At 42.1% G+C, this 19388-nt stretch overlaps 1 protein-coding gene and 1 long non-coding RNA gene across 2 annotated transcripts in view; one reads left to right on the forward strand and one right to left on the reverse strand.

Moving 5' to 3' along the window:
* The window catches only part of efnb3b (ephrin-B3b), a 183761-nt gene that overhangs the window by 160356 nt on the left and 4017 nt on the right, over window positions 1-19388 (forward strand). The gene's annotated exons all lie outside the window — the stretch shown is intronic.
* LOC309482674 overlaps window positions 1-19388 on the reverse strand; it is a 460652-nt gene that overhangs the window by 59581 nt on the left and 381683 nt on the right. The gene's annotated exons all lie outside the window — the stretch shown is intronic.

The raw sequence follows: 19388 nt of genomic DNA on the forward strand, positions 1-19388 counted from the left end.
TACTTCCTTCGCCAGCTGAAGAAGTTCAATCTGCCACAGGAGCTGCTGATCCAGTTCTACTCAGCTGTCATTGAGTCTGTTTTAAGCACTTCCATCACTGTCTGGTTTGGTTCAGCTACCAAATCGGACATCAGGAGACTACAACGGACAGTCCGGACTGCAGAGAGGATTATTGGTGCCACCTTGCCAACCCTCCAGGACCTGTACTCTTCCAGAGTGAGGAAGAGAGCAGGTAAAATCATCACAGACTCCACTCACCCTGGACACCCCCTGTTTGAACTGTTACCGTCAGGACGGCGACACAGATCACTGGCCACAAGAACATCCAGGCACAGGAACAGTTTCTTTCCACAGGCCATTTCCCTTCTGAACACTTAACATGCCCCCCAAGGCATATGCCTGTAAGTGCAATACTCCCACTGTCTAGTGCAATATTCTATTCTCTAAGTCAGGTGATATTTATATTTATATTATTCATACTACTCAAAATACTGTAAATATGTTCATAATCTGTAACATGCACTAGACTCCCACTGTCTAGTGTAATATTCTCTAACTCAGGTGATATTTATATTTATATTATAATTCATATTACTCAACATACTGTAAATATGTTCATAATCTGTAAATGTTTATTCAGACTAAACCCAACTGTGACCCCTTTTTTGACTTTTTATACTATTTTTATTTTTTATTTTTTTTATATATTTTATTCTTAGAATTTGTATTACTATGTTTCTTGTTGTATTTGTATTTGTATATGTGCACTGGAAGCTTCAGTACCAAGAAAAATTCCTTGTGGGTGCAAGCACACTTGGCAATAAAGCTCTTTCTGATTCTGATTCTGATTCTGAACCGAAAAACTCCATCAAGTGACCTAATGGTGTCCTAAAACTCCATCAGGTGACCTAATGGAGAAAAAAAACCTTGGGAGAACCCAGGCTCAGTCGGGGGCCAGTTCTCCTCTGGCATTTATGAGCTAGAGGCTGGATTGAACTGTAGGATTATAAGAATGCCTGGCTGAAGAGATGCGACTTTAATCTAGTTTTAAACTGGGAGAGCGAGTCTGAGCAACGAACAGTATCAGGAAGACTATTCCAGAGTTTTGGAGCCAAATGTGAAAATGCTCTCCCTCCTTTGGTGGTTCTGGATATCCTAGGTATGACCAAAAGCCTTGAATTTAGTGATCTTAAAGAGCGCGATGGATTATAGGGTGATAGAAGATCCGTTAAATAGACTGGAGCTAAGCCGTTTAGGGCTTTATAAGCATGGTGTGTTTTTTCTCTCTCTTTTCATGACCAGAAGGATAGTTCCGCTTAATTTTCTCATCGATGTTGTAAACTTTGATTGACGCGCTTTGACATGAGGGGGAGGCGGGGCCTTGAGTAATTTGCGGGGCCCTACGTAACTTGCGTAGTGTGCGTATAGGGCTGATCGGCTCTGATTGGGGTTGGAGCTGAACTCTTCAGGACAGTGGCCCTCCAGGAGCAGGATTGGACACCACATGTGAAAGCAATTGCATGATTACTAATTTCTACTAGTAATTTCTACTGGTCATCCAGAAAAGTAGTTGACTAGTAGAAATGAGTAATCATGCAATTGCTTTCACATGTTTAACTAAAGCAGGGGTGTCCGATCACTGTCCTACAGAGTCCTACTTTTCCTCCTTCAAGTGATCCAATCCAAGACTAGTCAACTAGTCAACAACTAGTCAAGGTTTGGTTGGTAAAGCATGACCAAGTTAGCATGTATGCTTGTAGAACAGAGCAGGTAAGCTCGCTCCATCCTGAATGCCCTTTGTGAAATGCTGGTTTCGAGAATATGTGAAACAAGCAATAGGTCTAAGGTTATGGAGGATTGCTTTATGAAGTTGCGAACCTTGTATATAAATACGCAGAAAAGATCAAATTTAAGAACGAAGGAGAAATTGAAAGGGAGTGTGGAGAAACTGAGTTAGCAAAGATTAATTTTGTGATATACCCACAGCTAAGTTCATTCTTCGCTTAGGGGTAAAAAGAAGTTTGAAATGCCTTTGCAATGGTATACTTTTAACGAATATCCAGACGCCATCCACTTTGATGAGAGCGCCGTTTAGATGAATATGCAATAGGCAAAAACATATTGCTTTAAAGCCACAAATATCATGTTATCTGTAGGTCTACTGTAATTGAGACAAACAAAATTGTCCTAATTAATTAGTTACATCATATGGCATTTACAACTCAAAACATGTTGTGGTCTCATTAACTGTATGTTAATTAGCTAGTGTAGTTTTCTCCGGGTATCACAAACCTCCTTGCTCAACACAGCCCAAAAGCATTATTGGTAGAACTAATCAACTAGTCAACTGGCACAAGTCCTATTGCATTTTAGTACATCATTAAAATGATTCCAGATCTCATAAAGGCTTTAACCGGAAAACAATTTCTTCTGATGCATCTGTGGTTTGATTAATGAAAGAGTGTTCATCACCTTCTGCAGATATTTTCTTCACACCCTCACACTCCAAAGCGTATGTCTTTTTTTCCTCCTGTGAAACAACTCTTTACCACAAAACAACATGGTGATCATTGGCTTTTTTTGACGTTTGTTTATCTATATATATTATCTATTTATTTTCAGGTCTTTTCTTTTCTATAGCCAGTCGTACCTTTTTTTTATCATTACAAAAACTAACTTTATTCCTTGCATTTTGAGCTGTTACTTCAACGCCTGATGAACCTAAAGATGTATGATGGCTTTTGTGCTTTCGCTCTCAAGTTAATTATGTTGTTTGTGGGTCTCATATGGTCTTGTATTAATCCAGATGGTTTCTAAAACAAGACTGTTATGCTGTAGAAATGCTAAATGAACGTTGTCTTCGCACATTTCCTTTGATTAATAGTGTTGTTGCGATTGAGTCTGGGGCTCAGAGACTCAGGTGGACGGGTCGTGATCCTGTCTCCTACCTTCATCACCTGTCCGTCAAACACAAAGTAGGCTGGGACTGGCTGCGTGGGGCTGTCCATCAACCTTAGTGGGAGGGTCACGAATAATGATAGCGCCCCATCTGGCCACGAGGGCGACATCACGGCGGGCTGATTGGGGTGAAAGACCAAGTACGCCCACTTTTTCCTCCTCAGTCCAAGACATACGAGCGAAACTCCGGCACGTGCATGTGTATGTGTGGTATGACTTGTCATTTGAGGGAGACAGATGGGATCCACTCACTTATACTCACGCTGACGCTCGCTCACGCCAGCCTCTGCCTCATTTCACCCTCGTCTCCCCGTGATGCTGGCAAGGTCGTGACCTCTCTAACCCTTGACTTTAACAGTCTGGACAAGCATATGTCTGGTAACTCGGGGGGGATAAAGTTTTATGTGCACACATTCCACGCTTATCGTCGCAAACTTCATTTTCCATTAAAGCCTTACTCCTGTCATGATTCGGTGTTGTCCGCTCTCATAAACGTCCCATCAGTTGGCAGAGATCAACAGCAGTTAAGTCCATCCCGATTTGCGTATCCGTAGCGGATCCGAGGCGAACCAACGCTACCCTCACCTGTGCGCATTAACATTCGAATGCCACCCGCATTGATGTCTGCATTCATTAAGACGAGAGCGCTCATGGCTGCCATGTGCGCGCGATACAAGAACTCCAATCTGTCATACAGAGTAATATCTGTTGCTACTCTTGACGAACACGCACACGCACAAATCCCAGACACACGTGTGGTGACTCCTGCGGTGTTCACTTCCATCTCGATCAAAGCGATAACGCTGCTTCTTAATGTCTCACCTCATTGAGATTCTATCAGTCTATCAGTCTCTGGCCTCTCACACACACACTCTTTCAACCTGAGGAATGGCATTCTCATTAAGATACATCAGATACGATGACTCCTGAACTGAGCGCGCAAACTCATTTCCACCGGCTCTCATAAACGTCTTATTAAAACAAATCTCTCCTTATTTTCCACACGTGCGTACGAATGTCGAAATGATTTGTATTTGTACTGGTGTATGTATCGGTAAATATGCATAATGGAATCAGTGTGTGTGTGTGTGTGTGTAGCCGTGGCCCAAAGCCTCACCCGCCGTCAGTAATGACAGGCACAGCGTAATTAGCCTGGGGTAAACAATTAACACAGGAGATCCATTCTGATGCAAATGACCAAACCCCAGCAGAACCAGACACAATGCCGCCTCAATGCATTTAGAGTCATTATGATCACCTTCCAGGTTGGCGAAGCACACCGTTCGGTTTGTGTGTGCGTGCCGGTGCATTGTCTTTGTTATTTATTGTTGTGTTTCTGCAGCTCTGTCCTCTGTTTGCCGTTCTCATTAAGGTTTAGGGCAAATGTTTTTTAATAATGGCGCATCAGGTAAGCCGTATGGAAATTTCCGTCAAATTGGGAGGCCGAAAAAAACATTAACTGGCGAAGACGGTGGCGCGCGGGTACAAAACTCAGCTTTCAATCACACGTATGTTTCTCTGTAATCACACCATCATTGTTCTTGCTCCTTCCTCTATCCTCCACCGTTGTCTCTCGTTCTCCATTCTGTCGCACCTCTAAATTAGCGCCACTACCCCTGCCGCCATTTGCTGTCCGTTCTGCTTTTCAATTACCTCTGCATGTTTAATTTACTCCATGGATTTAATTTTGAAAATCACAGATTGATTGTCATAAATGGAGCTATTTATTTTTTTGTGATGAGATGTGGAAGTGCATTATGGGATTGATTTTAAGGCACACATTAATGTCTTCATTCACTGTGTCACTTAAACACTTATTTCTCTATTACGCTTTGCATTTGTGTTTCACACATAGAGCGAGCTGGATGTAAGTATAGATATATATTTCTATGCACTGTTGAGTCATTTGTAAATTTTTTTTGTGTTCATCCATTTTGAAAAGCTTTTAAGGTCATCTGTGCAAATGCACACGGGAATAGAGTTTCGCGTAATGGCAGCACTTATTCACTTAATCGAGATCATACGATATAGTTTTTTCCCTCCCGGAACAAAACTCTCTGTCTCTTCGAGAGGGGAAAAAAAGACTGTTCCCTTTCCTCTAAGAATAATTGAGGCGATAGTGAACACAGTTGCTAATTAATCATGCAGTAGATGAAAATTGAGGTGAAAGAGAAAAAGATGAGAGGAGAGGCAGAGAGATGAGAGGACCTGGATGAGAGATGAGAGACATTTAGAAATGAGAGGAGAGGGCAAGAGTGGATGAGTGCAGGTCACATGGGGAGAGAGAACGTGAAAAAAACAGGGTCATAAAGGAAACAATGGAACAAGATCGAGACATGGTTTGAGACAAAGATTGGCACATTATAGATTTATGATTGTAATAACAGACATTGGGCCCTATTTTAACGATCTGAAACGCAAGTGTCAAAGCGCAAAGCGCAAGTAACTTTGTGGGCGGGTCTTGGCGCTGTTGCTATTTTCTCGGCGGGATAAATGACTCTTGCGCCAGGCGCAAATCTAAAATGGGTTGGTCTGAAGTAGCTTCATTATTCATAGGTGTGGTTTGGGCGTAACGTGAAATAAACCAATCAGAGCGTCATCTCACATTCCCTTTAAGAGCAGGCGCGCTTATTCTATAGCGGATTCCTATTATAACGGCGGATTTGCCATGCGCGCGCCAGGAGCGGTTTTACAGCCAAGGAGAGCAACGCTCTCGTCAGGGACGTTGGGGATGGAGAAACCCACCCAAATTAACTTCGGTTAAAAAGGCGTGTATGATACTTTGGGTAAATGTGTAAGCTAGATGTATGCTTTTATAATAAATTATCTATCTATCTATCTATCTATCTATCTATCTATCTATCTATATCTATCGTAATAATGTATGATTTGCAAAAATGAAAACTGCTGCTTCTGTGTAGATGAGAGAATCAAAGTGTATGCGTGTTGTGCACACGTTACTTGATTATGGCCAAGCATGCGCCCTTAAAATAGCATATGAATATCATGCGCAACGCGCCACTGACTTTAAGCAATTTTTTCCTGGTTAGTGGCGCAATTGTTTTCTAAACCTGCAAAATAGCATGAAGGAACGTTTGCGCCGGAACACGCCTCCTTTTTTGCGCTGAACCGCCCAGGGAGCGCAAGTTCATTCCCTAGTTTACCGACGTGCTTCTGTGGAGGGAAAAGCGCGCTTTGCGCGGGTGCAAAATAGGAATGATACATGCGTCGGTGTACAAAGTCAAATGCGCTGGGTGCAAGATAGGGGGGGGGGGGGGGAGTAGGTTCAGCCTACTTTTACGTTCTCTTGCAAATGTTTTGCGTTCCCCAGAGAAACTTTGCATTCGTTTGCAAGATGTTTCTCAAGGGAACTCTAAAGTTTTTGCAAGACGCAAAGGTTTTGCGAGCAAATGCAAACAGGAACGTTTTATGCCATCATTTAAGACCTTATTTAGAACCCTTTTTTGGCATAAAGGGTTCTTTAAAACTGAGACAAGAACCATTCTATATAGAAGCCCATTAAAAATATATTTCTAAGAGTGATAGCATCACTATTTTTTTAAATCATAGTTTTTTAGTTGCGAAGCTATTTTATTAAGTAGCGGGATAGTAAAATGGCCATATTTAAATAAAATAAAAAAATCTTCACAATATTTACATATTAAAGACGCATGTACAGTATTTTCGGTCAGGACAAGAAATGTTCATTCCGTGAATGAATGACTCTTTTGAATCAGTTATTTTCTCTTCTGATTTATATGTATACACTGTTCAAATGTTTGGGTTTATTTAAAAAAAAAAATTGAAAGAAGTCTCTTATATCTAAGGCTGCATTTATTGATCAAAAATACAGTAAAAACGGTAATATTGTGAAATATTCTTAAAACATTTTTTTTTTCATTTTCTATTTTAATATGTAGTTTTTTTCATGTGATGGCAAAGCTGATTTTTTTTACTCCACATGATCCTTCAGAAATCATTCTAATATGCTGATTTGGTGTTCAATAAACGTTTCTTCTTATTATCAATGTTGAAAACTGCTGCTTAATATATGTGTGAAAACAGATTTTTTTCAGGAATCGTTGATGAATAGAAAGCTTAAAAGAACAGCTTTTATTTGAAATATAAATATTTTGTAACATTATAAATGGCTTTATTGTAAATTTTGATGCATCCTTGCTGAATAAAAGTATTAATTTATTTTCTTTTTTTAAAGTTTGAAAGGTTACTGTATGTCTAACACGGTTTGCTTATTTGTCCAGTCGGACATGTCAAGTTGAGGCACAAAGAAATCGGTGAGGTTTGGCTTGCACTACCTGTGTGTCCAACCATGGCAAATGGGGCGGGACAAAATGAGCTGTAAGAGGATTTGAGACCCTTTCAGACCTTTATTGACACATTGAGGTTTTCTGGGTGAAGAGAGGTGATGGCTTGTCATGTTCAGTCTCTCTCTCTCTTTCTTGCTCTCTCTCTCTCAGGAGAACATGTTTTATTTTATATTTGTGGGACAAAGGTCCATTCTCTTGGAGTTTTGCTAAAATTACCCTCTTAGCGTCCAACAGCCCCTCATTATCTCTCCATCTATCGTCCATTCATCCATCCCCCTTTCCATTTTCCCCATTCTATTCATCTCTGCTGTCCTCAAATCCATCTAATTCTCTCCATTTATCCTTCTCTAGTTCTACCCTTCTCTCCATTATTCCTCCATCCTCTTCTGTTTCTGCTGAGTTCATCATCCCAGTACCTGTAATGCCCTTTTCCCTCTCATACGCCATCATTCCCAATCTCTGTGACCTCCTCTTTCCCTTTCTCCTCTCATCCTCATCCACTCTTCATCCCTGCCTGTTCAGCCCACTCCAAATTGGAGAGGGCTGGTTTCCTCTAATTAAAATCTTTAATCAGACTCCTAATTAGCCTAACCAGAGCCTTTAAATCATTTCCGCCTCTTGCCTCTCCTACAGACCCGGACCAAGATCCTTTTAGAAAGCGTTCGGCCCACTGTAATGCTGCTAAATGAAAGCGAGCTGCTGGATATGACGGAGAAAGAGGAACGTGCCCTCGCTCATTGTTCTGGGAGGGTTTCCTGTGACTGGCACACTGGTGTGATCTGTACGGTCTCTAATGTGGTTTAAAGCTTTAGCGAGTCATTCTGTATCGATGGCAAAGGCTGGAGATTTTTCATTGCTGTGGATTTGGGACGCTTATCTTAAATCTAGGACATCATATATATGAATGGTCACTGTATGTTTGCTGCACGTTCGAACCAGAAATGGATAGTGCCCCTTGCAAAAAATATTCATTTTGGTGTGTACAGTATCTCCAGACCCACAGCACTCTATCACAGGCTAATCACAGGTGCAGATTTGTGCATGGCAAACCAATATTTTCCCTGTGTTCTCTTCAATTAAAAAAGAAAATGTCCATCTTTCTCTGTCTATCTCCCTGTCTGTCTGTCTGTCTGTCTGTCTCTCTCTCTCTGCCTGTCTGTGTCTATCTGTCTGTCTCTCTTTGTCTATCACTTTCTGTCTATCTGTCGATTTGTTTGTTGGTCTGTCTATCTCTCTCTGTCTGTCTGTCTGTCTATTGTATGTCTGTCTGTCTGTCTCTCTTTCTCTGCCTGTCTGTGTCTGTCTGTCTGTCTGTCTCTCTCTCTCTCTCTCTCTCTGCCTGTCTGTGTCTATCTGTCTGTCTGTCTGTCTGTCTATTGTATGTCTGTCTGTATGTCTCTCTTTCTCTGCCTGTCTGTGTCTATCTGTCTGTCTGTCTGTCTGTCTCTCTCTCTCTGCCTGTCTGTCTATCTGTCTGTCTCTCTCTCTCTCTCTGCCTGTCTGTGTCTGTCTCTCTCTCTCTCTCTCTGCCTGTCTGTCTGTCTCTCTCTCTCTGCCTGTCTGTGTCTGTCTCTCTCTCTCTGCCTGTCTGTGTCTGTCTCTCTCTCTCTGCCTGTCTGTGTCTGTCTCTCTCTCTCTCTGCCTGTCTGTGTCTGTCTCTCTCTCTCTGCCTGTCTGTGTCTGTCTCTCTCTCTCTGCCTGTCTGTGTCTGTCTCTCTCTCTCTCTGCCTGTCTGTGTCTATCTGTCTGTCTCTCTTTGTCTATCACTTTCTGTCTATCTGTCGATTTGTTTGTTGGTCTGTCTCTCTCTCTCTGCCTGTCTGTCTATCTGTCTGTCTCTCTCTCTCTCTCTGCCTGTCTGTGTCTGTCTCTCTCTCTCTCTCTCTCTCTGCCTGTCTGTCTATCTGTCTGTCTGTCTGTCTCTCTCTCTCTGCCTGTCTGTGTCTGTCTCTCTCTCTCTGCCTGTCTGTGTCTGTCTCTCTCTCTCTCTGCCTGTCTGTGTCTATCTGTCTGTCTCTCTTTGTCTATCACTTTCTGTCTATCTGTCGATTTGTTTGTTGGTCTGTCTATCTCTCTCTGTCTGTGTCTATCTGTCTGTCTGTCTGTCTGTCTATTGTATGTCTGTCTGTATGTCTCTCTTTCTCTGCCTGTCTGTGTCTATCTGTCTGTCTCTCTCTCTCTCTGCCTGTCTGTCTATCTGTCTGTCTCTCTCTTTCTCTGCCTGTCTGTGTCTGTCTCTCTCTCTCTCTCCCTGTCTGTCTATCTGTCTCTCTCTCTCTGCCTGTCTGTGTCTATCTGTCTGTCTCTCTTTGTCTATCACTTTCTGTCTATCTGTCGATTTGTTTGTTGGTCTGTCTATCTCTCTCTGTCTGTCTCTCTGCCTGTCTGTCTGTCTATTGTATGTCTGTCTGTCTGTCTGTCTGTCTCTCTTTCTCTGCCTGTCTGTGTCTGTCTGTCTCTCTCTCTCTCTCTCTCTCTCTGCCTGTCTGTGTCTATCTGTCTGTCTGTCTGTCTGTCTGTCTGTCTGTCTGTCTGTCTATTGTATGTCTGTCTGTCTGTCTGTCTCTCTTTCTCTGCCTGTCTGTGTCTATCTGTCTGTCTCTCTCTCTCTGCCTGTCTGTGTCTGTTTCTCTCTCTCTGCCTGTCTGTCTATCTGTCTGTCTCTATCTCTCTGCCTGTCTCTCTCTGTCTATCTGTCAATCAATTTCAACTCATATTGCTTTATTGGCATGTCATATTTAGGTAATGGTAATGCCAAAGCATTGCACAAAGCAAAACAAAAACAAACATACAATATATGTATGTATACATATTTATATAGCATACAAATTACTGAATAAATACATAAATTAAATGTATCATATAATATAAATATACCTTATAATTAGACTAGCACTAACAATCATTAGAACCACATAAAAATGTATGGTGGACCAAGCAAAGATGGATGGATGGATGAATGTCCTTTACTGATCCCTAAGGGGAAATTAGGGAAGATGAGCTGTTGAATGCACTACATTCTTATATTACCTCTCCGCACTCAGTCCTGTCAGCTCCCTTTACTAATTAGGCTACACAGACCGAGTCTCCATAGCTAGTCTGCCTCGAGGCCAAAACTTTATATGACTAACCTCTGCTTCCACACCATCTTTCACATGAGTCCGAGCCACGGGTCGTCCCTTAAATCCGCCCGTATCCAGTGAAAAATCGAACTCCCGTGTGACTGGGGCTAATGTACACAGTGGATGACCTTTGCCACCGTTAATGGTTTAATGTCGGGGTTTAGTTGTGGTGGATGTGGAACAAGAAACGTAATGAACTCCACAGCATTAGCCGAGGCTGATTACTCAGCACAGCTGGATGAGGACATGATGGAAAAGCAGCCTTGTTTTCTTCGCTCTCTCTCTTTTCGCTCTTGTTTTATGAGTTTCTGCCTAATGCCCCCAAAACGCACTTACAGTCTCATCTCCACGGTAGCTGAAGTCATTATTTGGATAAATGACATCACCTGTTGATTTTCTCCAGACCCTCGAAGGCTAATATCTTTTCTTCTGCTCCTTTCTTTTGTCTCTCGTACTCTTCTCCTTTCCCAAGCCGCAGGCCTGGTATTTTTAGGGCCGTGTGAAGGGGTGAAAGCATCGAGCACTTTTTCTCTCATCTCTCCATTTTAATCCTTGAGTGATGGCTGAAATGTGCGAGGCCCAGAAATGACTGTCTCTCCGCGCCTGCGGGCATGAGCCATCAGTCACCTCACTACAGACTAAAACAGCACAATTCCTCGCCAGCCCGGCCCCCGGAGGTGTGTATGTGTGTGTGTGTATGCGGGCTGCATTATGCTGAAAATTCAGAACACTTCCTTTGTGCCGCTCGCAAAACACCGCTGGGCTAAATGGCACATTATGCATCTTTCACTTTTTCACTCTCGCTGTTCACGACGACCATGTTGGTTGTACTTATTGAACTCCTTGAGCCAAAAACGAACATGCTCCTATCACATCACACACACACACATACACACATACACACATACACACACAAAATGGGTTTTCATGTTTAATGGGGACTTAAAACATGCACGTCCATGGACATAATGATTTTTATACTGTACAAACTGTATATTTTATCCCCTAACCCTAAACCTCCCCATCACAGAAAACTTTCTGCATGTTTACTTTTTCCAAAACATCACTTATTATGATTTACAGTATAAATCCTCATGGGGACCAAAACATTTTCCCACAAGGACAAGGATTTCAGATATTGCCATCTTTGTGGGGACATTTTGTCCCCATAATGTATGGTTTACTAGGACCACACACACACGCACACACACAGTCCTGTAATGTACGAGGTAAAAACAGCAATAATGTGAAATATTATCACAATTTAAAATAACAGTTTTCTATTTGAATATATTTTAAAATGTTTTTTTGTTTTTTTTGTGATGGAAAAAAGTCCTCAATTATTATCAATTATTATTGGTGCCCATTTGTTAATAATGATTCCTCAAAGTTGACAATTTTTTTGTCTTTTTTGTCTTGACTTAATTTTTTCATGGAAACTGATGCATTATTTTCAGGATTCTTTGATGAACAGAAAGTTCAATGAACAGCTTCTATTTGAAATAGAAATCTTTTGTAACATTATACAAGTCTTTACGGTCACTTACGATCAATTGAATGCGTCCTTGCAGAATAAAAGTATTAGTTTCTTAATAAAAAGAACTTACTGACCCCAAAACTTTTGAATAGTTTTTCACGATTTCCACAAATATATGAACTAGCATAATTGTTCTCAACATTGATAATAATAAGAAATGTTTCCTGAGCACCAAATCACCATTCACTTTTCACAACGACCATGTTGGTTGTACTTATTCGCCTCTTTGAGCCAAAAACTATCGTGTTCCTATCGCATCACGGAAACACGTATGCACACACACTCCTGTAATGCATAATGCATTGTGCTGTAGCCGTTTCAGCGTCGTCAAATCCCCCCCACCCCACCCCACACGCCCAGTCTGTTCCAGGCTATCAGACATGACAGTGCCAGCTGGGCTCCTGGCAGCAGCCGAGCAGGGAGGAGGAGAAAGAGAGAGACTCCAAGAGAGAGAGAGAGAGATGGAAACACAGCAGGACAATGTGAAGAAAGGATGCAGGGGGGAAGGAGAGAAAGAGCGAGGGGGAGGCGCTCCGGCGTCTGTTCCGTTCCCCGCTGATCTAAGACACGTTGCAGAACCGTGCCGGTCGGGTTTTTTGGGATGGAAAGCCGCTCTGGGTTGAGCAGTGTTCAGTTTATATAAAGACAGCTGTCAGCACAGGAGTGTGTGCCACTTCCAAACACTCCACTCATCGCTGACTCACTCTGAGCAATTAACTGCTCCAGTTAACCTCGCTTCTGTTGATAGAGTGAGAGAGAGAGAGAGAGAGAGAGAGAGGAAAACAGTATCTGAGTGTATCTGTTTGAGCAAATCACCATGTGTGTTCAAGAAAGTGTGAGAGCTGAAGAAAGTCTGTGTGCGTGTCTGTCCATCTGTCTGGGAAGGTGTGCCTGTTTAAACCAGCATGTGTATGTGATCATGTCTGAGTTAGCTCAGACTGTTCAGAGACTTTGCAGCTTGTTTCCGTGCGCCCATGTTGGCTGAGGTCTTTAGCGTCCTTGTTAGCGCGTGCGCCTCACGCGCAAACCCTCAGAGACCCGGGTTTGAATCCCGCTGGGAGCAGGTCAAATAGGACCGGTTACATTTGGTGCCGTGACCCGGATGAGAGTGAGGTGTAGGGGTGGGAATCACAGGGTACCTCACGATATGATACGATACATGGCTCACGATACCGATAATATCACGATACAGCAATTCTGCGATAATCAATATACTGCTAGACAATCCTATAATGATACATCACGATATCTGTATAACTATGCCAGTGAAAAGGTTAAAGGTGAACTAAGTAACTTTTTTTACCTTAACTGAACAGCTTCGGAGTCATTGGAATGGTTATATTACTTATTTCGGATTGAATGGTGGTCGTTTCGCACCCCCCTGGTGCCCGTGAGCGGAAAATACGCACTTGCAACTTTGAGCCGGCGGGCCGCCGGCCGCTGCGTCAGGAAGTCTTGCGTGATATCAGGTCTCGCGATGTAAACAATTGCTTTACGGCCAAAAGAAATCTGCTAAAATGCTGTCATTATTGCGCTCCCTCACGCTGTCCGAACCCGAATGAAGAAGACGTTTTAAAGAACGTCCCATCTGCTTTGATGTCGTTAATCTATAGCCTCTGGTGTCTGAGAATCAACAACGAGTTTTTACAACAGTGTTGTCAAATATCTATTCCGAAGCTGTGGGGGGAGCTCTAGAAAGAAACCTGCGAGCAAAAAGCGAGAATACAGTGAAGAAGTCCCGAAGCTACTGAGTGCTGCTTTAAGTGCAGGTTTTCTCTCTTTATTCAAGTCCAAACTGTTAGAAAACAGCACAGCAAGTTTTTCAGTCCGTAAATGAAATTAAACATTTTCAATGAGATCAGGGTGATGGCGTTGCATGTTTGTGGTATTACCCGTGCACTTTATTTTTACCAGGCAGTTCTTGTATATCGCGTACTCTTTGTCGATTTTGTTTGTCCCATCAATGGTATAAAAGCCGAAGTGGGTCCAGACTTTGGACTAAAACGTGGTTTGGGCATCTATTATTTTACTCACACTGCTGTCTGCCATCCCGTTAAAAACCTCTTTTTCAGTTAACTTATGTTCACGTTTCCATCATTCATGTGTTGAGCGCCACCTTGAGGAGCCATGAAGAAGCAATGCTGGGAGCAGGGAAATCTATTTAGAGCGCTTTATTTGATTAATTCATATATAGATATTTGGTGCCAGAATATCGATTCTCGTATCGCACGGAGAAGGACAACGACATATCGCCTTACTGATATTTTGTCCCACCCCTAGGGGTGAGTGTAACGCAGGTAGGCCAGTAAGAGTTGTGTGTGTAAACCTCACTCCCCTGGCCTCAAGAGGTGCTAGCGACTGACGCTAGAGGCTGCGGTCTTTAGCATCCTTATTAGCACACCCGCCTCCCACGCCGGAGACCCCGGTTCTCATCCCGCATGGAGCAGGTCGAGTTGGACCGTTATATGTGCTAATTGCTGTGTGTCCCCATACACATCCTCCTCTATGAAAAAGCAGTATGTGAAGGTTGTGTGTAGGATTAATGAAACGCTTGATGGGTGACGAAGTGCATCTGCCAAGATTCGTGTGGAGTGTGTGCACCTAGTGGATGTTTTGCTATCTCATTATGCGTTGGTCAGAGTAAAGGTCAAAGGTCAGTGCTAATAGGCCTGATGTAATTTGTCCAGGAATTTATTCAGCACACTTAAACATCTACATGACTAATGGTTGAGAAGTTATTTTTCATTTTACTGTATTCACTTTTCTTTTCTTTTTTGTTGGAATTTGTCATTTTTTAAGATAATGTGAACATATGGAACATGAACCTCATTTGTAGGACTACTGGCTCTTCAAAATTAGTAAATTACTTGTTTGATATTAAAGAAACAGCCCCTACCAAAAATGAAAATTCTGTCATCATTGACTCATCCTCAGTTCAATCAAAACCTGTATGCATTTTATTCCTCTGCTGAACCCAAAAGAAGATATTTTGAAGAATGCTGAGAACTAAAGAATTTTGATTCGCACTGACTTGCATTGTGTTTTTTGTTTATACAGTGGAAGTCAGTGCATGGGAATTGAAACTGTTTTGTTAGCAACATTCTTCAAAATATATATTTTTTTGTGTTCAGCAGAAGAGAGCAAGTCATACAGGTTTGGAACGATGTGGAAATGTGCTAAATTAGTAAACTTGTCCATAGTCAAGTCAAGTCACCTTTATTTATATAGCGCTTTTTACAATACAGATTGTATCAAAGCAGCTTTACAGAGATAACAGGAAAATAATGCAACAAAGTTTGTTTCCAGAAGAAAATGGCATCACAGTCCAGCTTAAGTAAGTTCAGTGATTTTTTTGTTTTTGTTTTGTAGCTGCTCTGGAGAAAATCGTGATGTCATCCAGCTCAGTTCAGTTCTCATATAATAGTGTCAATGCAGGCAGATCAATAATATTGTTGAATATTAAATTAAATGTCCCCAACTAAGCAAGCCAACGCCGGAAAAAAGGCGACAGTGAAGAGGAACCAAATCTCCATCAGGTGACCAGAATGGAGAAAAAACCTTGGAGAAACCTGGCTCAGAGTCAGTTCTCTGGCCAACCAAAGAACAGTGTATGATTATGATTCAGGCAGCATTACAGGTCAGAAGTCAGATTGGATCAGAACATTCAGAATATTATCCAGTTCCATCTGGTTAAAGATCGGAGTCATCAGGCGGGTATGAATAGATAATATATATGGTTTTGTTGTTTATTTGTCTGTATACCATTTTGTTTATGGTTACTATATCAGGTGATGGATCAATATCTGCACTCCCATTGGCTGCATCACATCACTGGCTATTAGCATAAAGTTGAATTGTGTTCAGCTTTGCCTTCACCAACCTTTCCCATCTCTTATTAAAAATGAATGATTTCAGGTCAGGTTTGTTGCTCTAAATCGCTGCACAATGGCCCTTAACCCTGTCAACCCACATGCATGTTTGATAAGTGCATGGGTTTCTGAGGTCTCTACATCATATAAAGTCAGAATTTGGAGGTATAAACTCGCAATTGCAAGAAAAAAAGTATTGCGAGTTATAAAGTCAGAATTGGGAGATATAAATCACAATTATGAGAAAAAAGTCAGAATTGGGAGATTAAAAAAACGTAATTGCCTTTTTTTTTATGTGGCAGAAACAAACTTTTACTGTAGTATAGTGTTGTGCATCTTTGTGCAGGGAAATCTTTGCGGTTTTTGACTTATGCTTGCATAACATTATGGAAAAACCTTGTTGAAAATGTGTGCACCTTTTTATACATATTTTGTTTAAATGTTGAACCGTTTCAGTTTAAAAAATAAAATAAAAATTCATATGTCAGGCATGGGTTATGTATATTTCCCTGCCTATGTGTGCTTTAACCAGACGGCGTTACAGAAAAACACCACCTCTGTCATCTGCTCCCTTCACCCGACACCCTTGTTCTTGACTCGGGATCGCCCTGAGGGTCGGCCGCCCGGTTTGCTTCGTCTCGCAGGAAAATCCTCGAGCCTCTGCCTGGAAACATCTGAGACAGAGAACAGATGGCGCTGTGATTTCTGACAATTGTGAACATGTTTTCCCCCCAACTGCGTCTGTGTGTGTTTGTGCTCTTTTAGCTATCCAGACCTCCGCTCCTGTATACACCCTTGGGTGAGTATTTGTATGAATGAGAGAGTGAGAAAGAAAGAGAGAGACGGAGGAAATACATGTGTTTATGTTCTTTTCAGGCCTACTTGCTGCTTCGGGTCAGACCCATAGAGTCATCATGGATTAAAAGCACTGGGAAGCGCGCCATAGGTCCGTCACTCAACGCACTCGGATCCAGACTAGCACAACGGGGTGTTGACAGATCTTCTCTTTTAACGCTGATCTCAGAGCGGTATTCCAGAAGCTCTCATTATGATGGGAATTTGAATGCATGTGAGAGCGACTGCTCTGAAACCAGCATATATGGGAGACTAAGCGTGAAACGGGACCGGCGGGGCCCACGGGTCAGGGATGATGATGATGATGAACTGGCGGAGCCCAACCCTGCACTGTTTGTCCTGAAATGGCTCCAACATATAAAAAGCCCCTGCAGTAAAGGTGTGTATGTGTGTGTGTGAGAGAGAGCTTTACTGTCTACAGGCTCGTACGGAAAGTAAATCAGGGGCCTATTGTACCGTAAATGTCATTCGCCCTGCCTCTCGTCTCCTGTCGCTGGCAGAGAGTTTTGCGGGTTATGAGACTGGACGGACACCAATACTCTGGCTTAAAGGTGTCCAGAAGAGGCTGGAAGATGAACTGTGAATTTGGGTCTCTGTATGTTTTACAAGACAGCATCCATGAGGAAAATCAATTAAGCTGAATGGTAAACGTCAGATGTTTCTGTATATTGTCTCTGGCACTATAAAGACGTCCAACATATTTGAAGCAGATTTGTGCCCTTTAGGGAGGCATATAATCAGGTAAATAGCAGAGTAAACTAGATTTTTACACATTCTGAAGAAAGTGTTAGTGGTGTTTGCCTGTGGAAAACTCACTGCCACAATGCTAGGGTGATATAGATATAGGCACGATATGGGTACCGTATCAGTTATCTGCCAAAATTAGAGTATTTTTTTTATAATATATAATATTAAAGAATATTAGCCAGTATTTGATATTTGTGCATGCTCATTTCCTCTAGTTTTACATTTAGAATACCTTTGCCATCAAAAGGAAATCTTGAAAAACCTACTAATTAAATAACTGTTAAATGTAATGCAAATCTCAAAATGAATGTTCTTTTCTCTACTCTTACTTTTCTCCTTAAATTTAATTGTGGCTTTGATTTTAGTTTGTAATGATTTATTTTTAAATGTACAAATCTTTTTTTTACACTTAGATGAAAATTACAGTTCTATACTCTCAGCCATTTATTCGTTATTAGCCATAACATGAAAATAATTATTGTCTTATTTGCCAAAATCTCCTTATTGGTGTATGTATCCCTTGTTTAAGTCGAAGCTTTCTGTGATGTTCAGGTCACTCCTTGAGTGAACGTTTTCATTTCTGTATCATGCCTCAGAATATGAGATCTTCATAAACAAATCATCATAAACAAGCTATACATTCCCTTTTAGATGTTCTAATCCAGCGTAGTCATGCCCCGAGGCCAAACATTTAACCCACAAACCTACTTCGAGGCTAATGTAGAAAATCTGTGTACGTGGATGACCTGCTAAGTGGAAATAAGATCCTGCGATGCATCTGAAACATCAACGGAAAGCCACTCCTTGCTACAACTATAGGGGTGAAATGAACATTAAGGGTGTGAAGGAGCGTCTAGGAGGCCAAAGGCTGGATGTAAGAGTAGCAAAGGTGTCGCACCGGTGAAAGGTGACACCCCGGGAAGATGCAAATCTCCCACAAGGTGTACAGGGATTTGGGAAGTTTCCCCGGGGACTCGTTTATGTGCGAAGCATCCGCGGTAGATGGATCACCTGGGCCACTGTATCTGTGAAACCTGCTCATTATAGTCTCGCCTGACTGTGAGAACCTGATCTGTTTGACTGCGGCTCTTATAACCGCTAAGGTTTTGATTTGAAAACAGGGAGGGGGTGATTGTAGACCAGTATGAGAGAGCAACTAATTACAGGCTCCAATGACCGTGATGTTCTGCCAGTGTCCTTAAGGCTGCAGCTCCCACAGAGATGCTTAAGACGTATCCAGTTACACCTATCCTCCACATAAAGCAAGCAGCCATGACCAGTCACACATTAGTCATCATTACCGCTAGTGCACGTGTGTGTGAAGGAGGGGCGTATTTCCATCAGCATGCGCGTGTCGGGGGTGAATGCACTATGAGGCCTCTGACAGCTTTAGATTCAAATAGCATATGTATGTCTAATTAGCCATCACAACATATGAGTGCAAGCTACGGTGTGTGTGTGTGTGTGTGTGTGTGACAGCCAACACAGAAGCACTGAGAGTGCGCTTGTGTATTCGCTAGCGTGTGCTTTGTAGACGACTATCTGAGAATGTGGATTAGAAGAGTAATTGGCATAGTCTATGTACTGTCATGTCCCAGCAGGCTGTTTAGTGTTGTGGCGTGTTTGCCGTGATCTGAGAGTCTGTACCCAGGCCTGATCCTCCTTTTCCACCGCCTCTGAGTATCTAAACATCAATTGATTCTGCTTGCTTGTGCTATCTATCTGCTCATTGATCAATTTGAAGTTCAACTTGACTAATCTTGAACTTTACCTCAGCTGTTTTTTTTTGTTTTGTTTTTAAATGAAGCTTCCTCTGAGGATGTTGGAAAATGTCACAGCTGAAATCCAAAAACTGGGAGCTCGAAATGTAAATCAGAAGGAAGAGGAGTGTGTTTAATGCTTTCGCGGGTGGATACATGACACACTATTATAGGACAAGTCGACCTTATGTTGGGCCGGGGCAGAGTAGTCC

Source organism: Leuciscus leuciscus (assembly GCF_965113295.1).
Source record: "Leuciscus leuciscus genome assembly, chromosome: 2".
Classification (NCBI taxonomy): domain Eukaryota; kingdom Metazoa; phylum Chordata; class Actinopteri; order Cypriniformes; family Leuciscidae; genus Leuciscus; species Leuciscus leuciscus.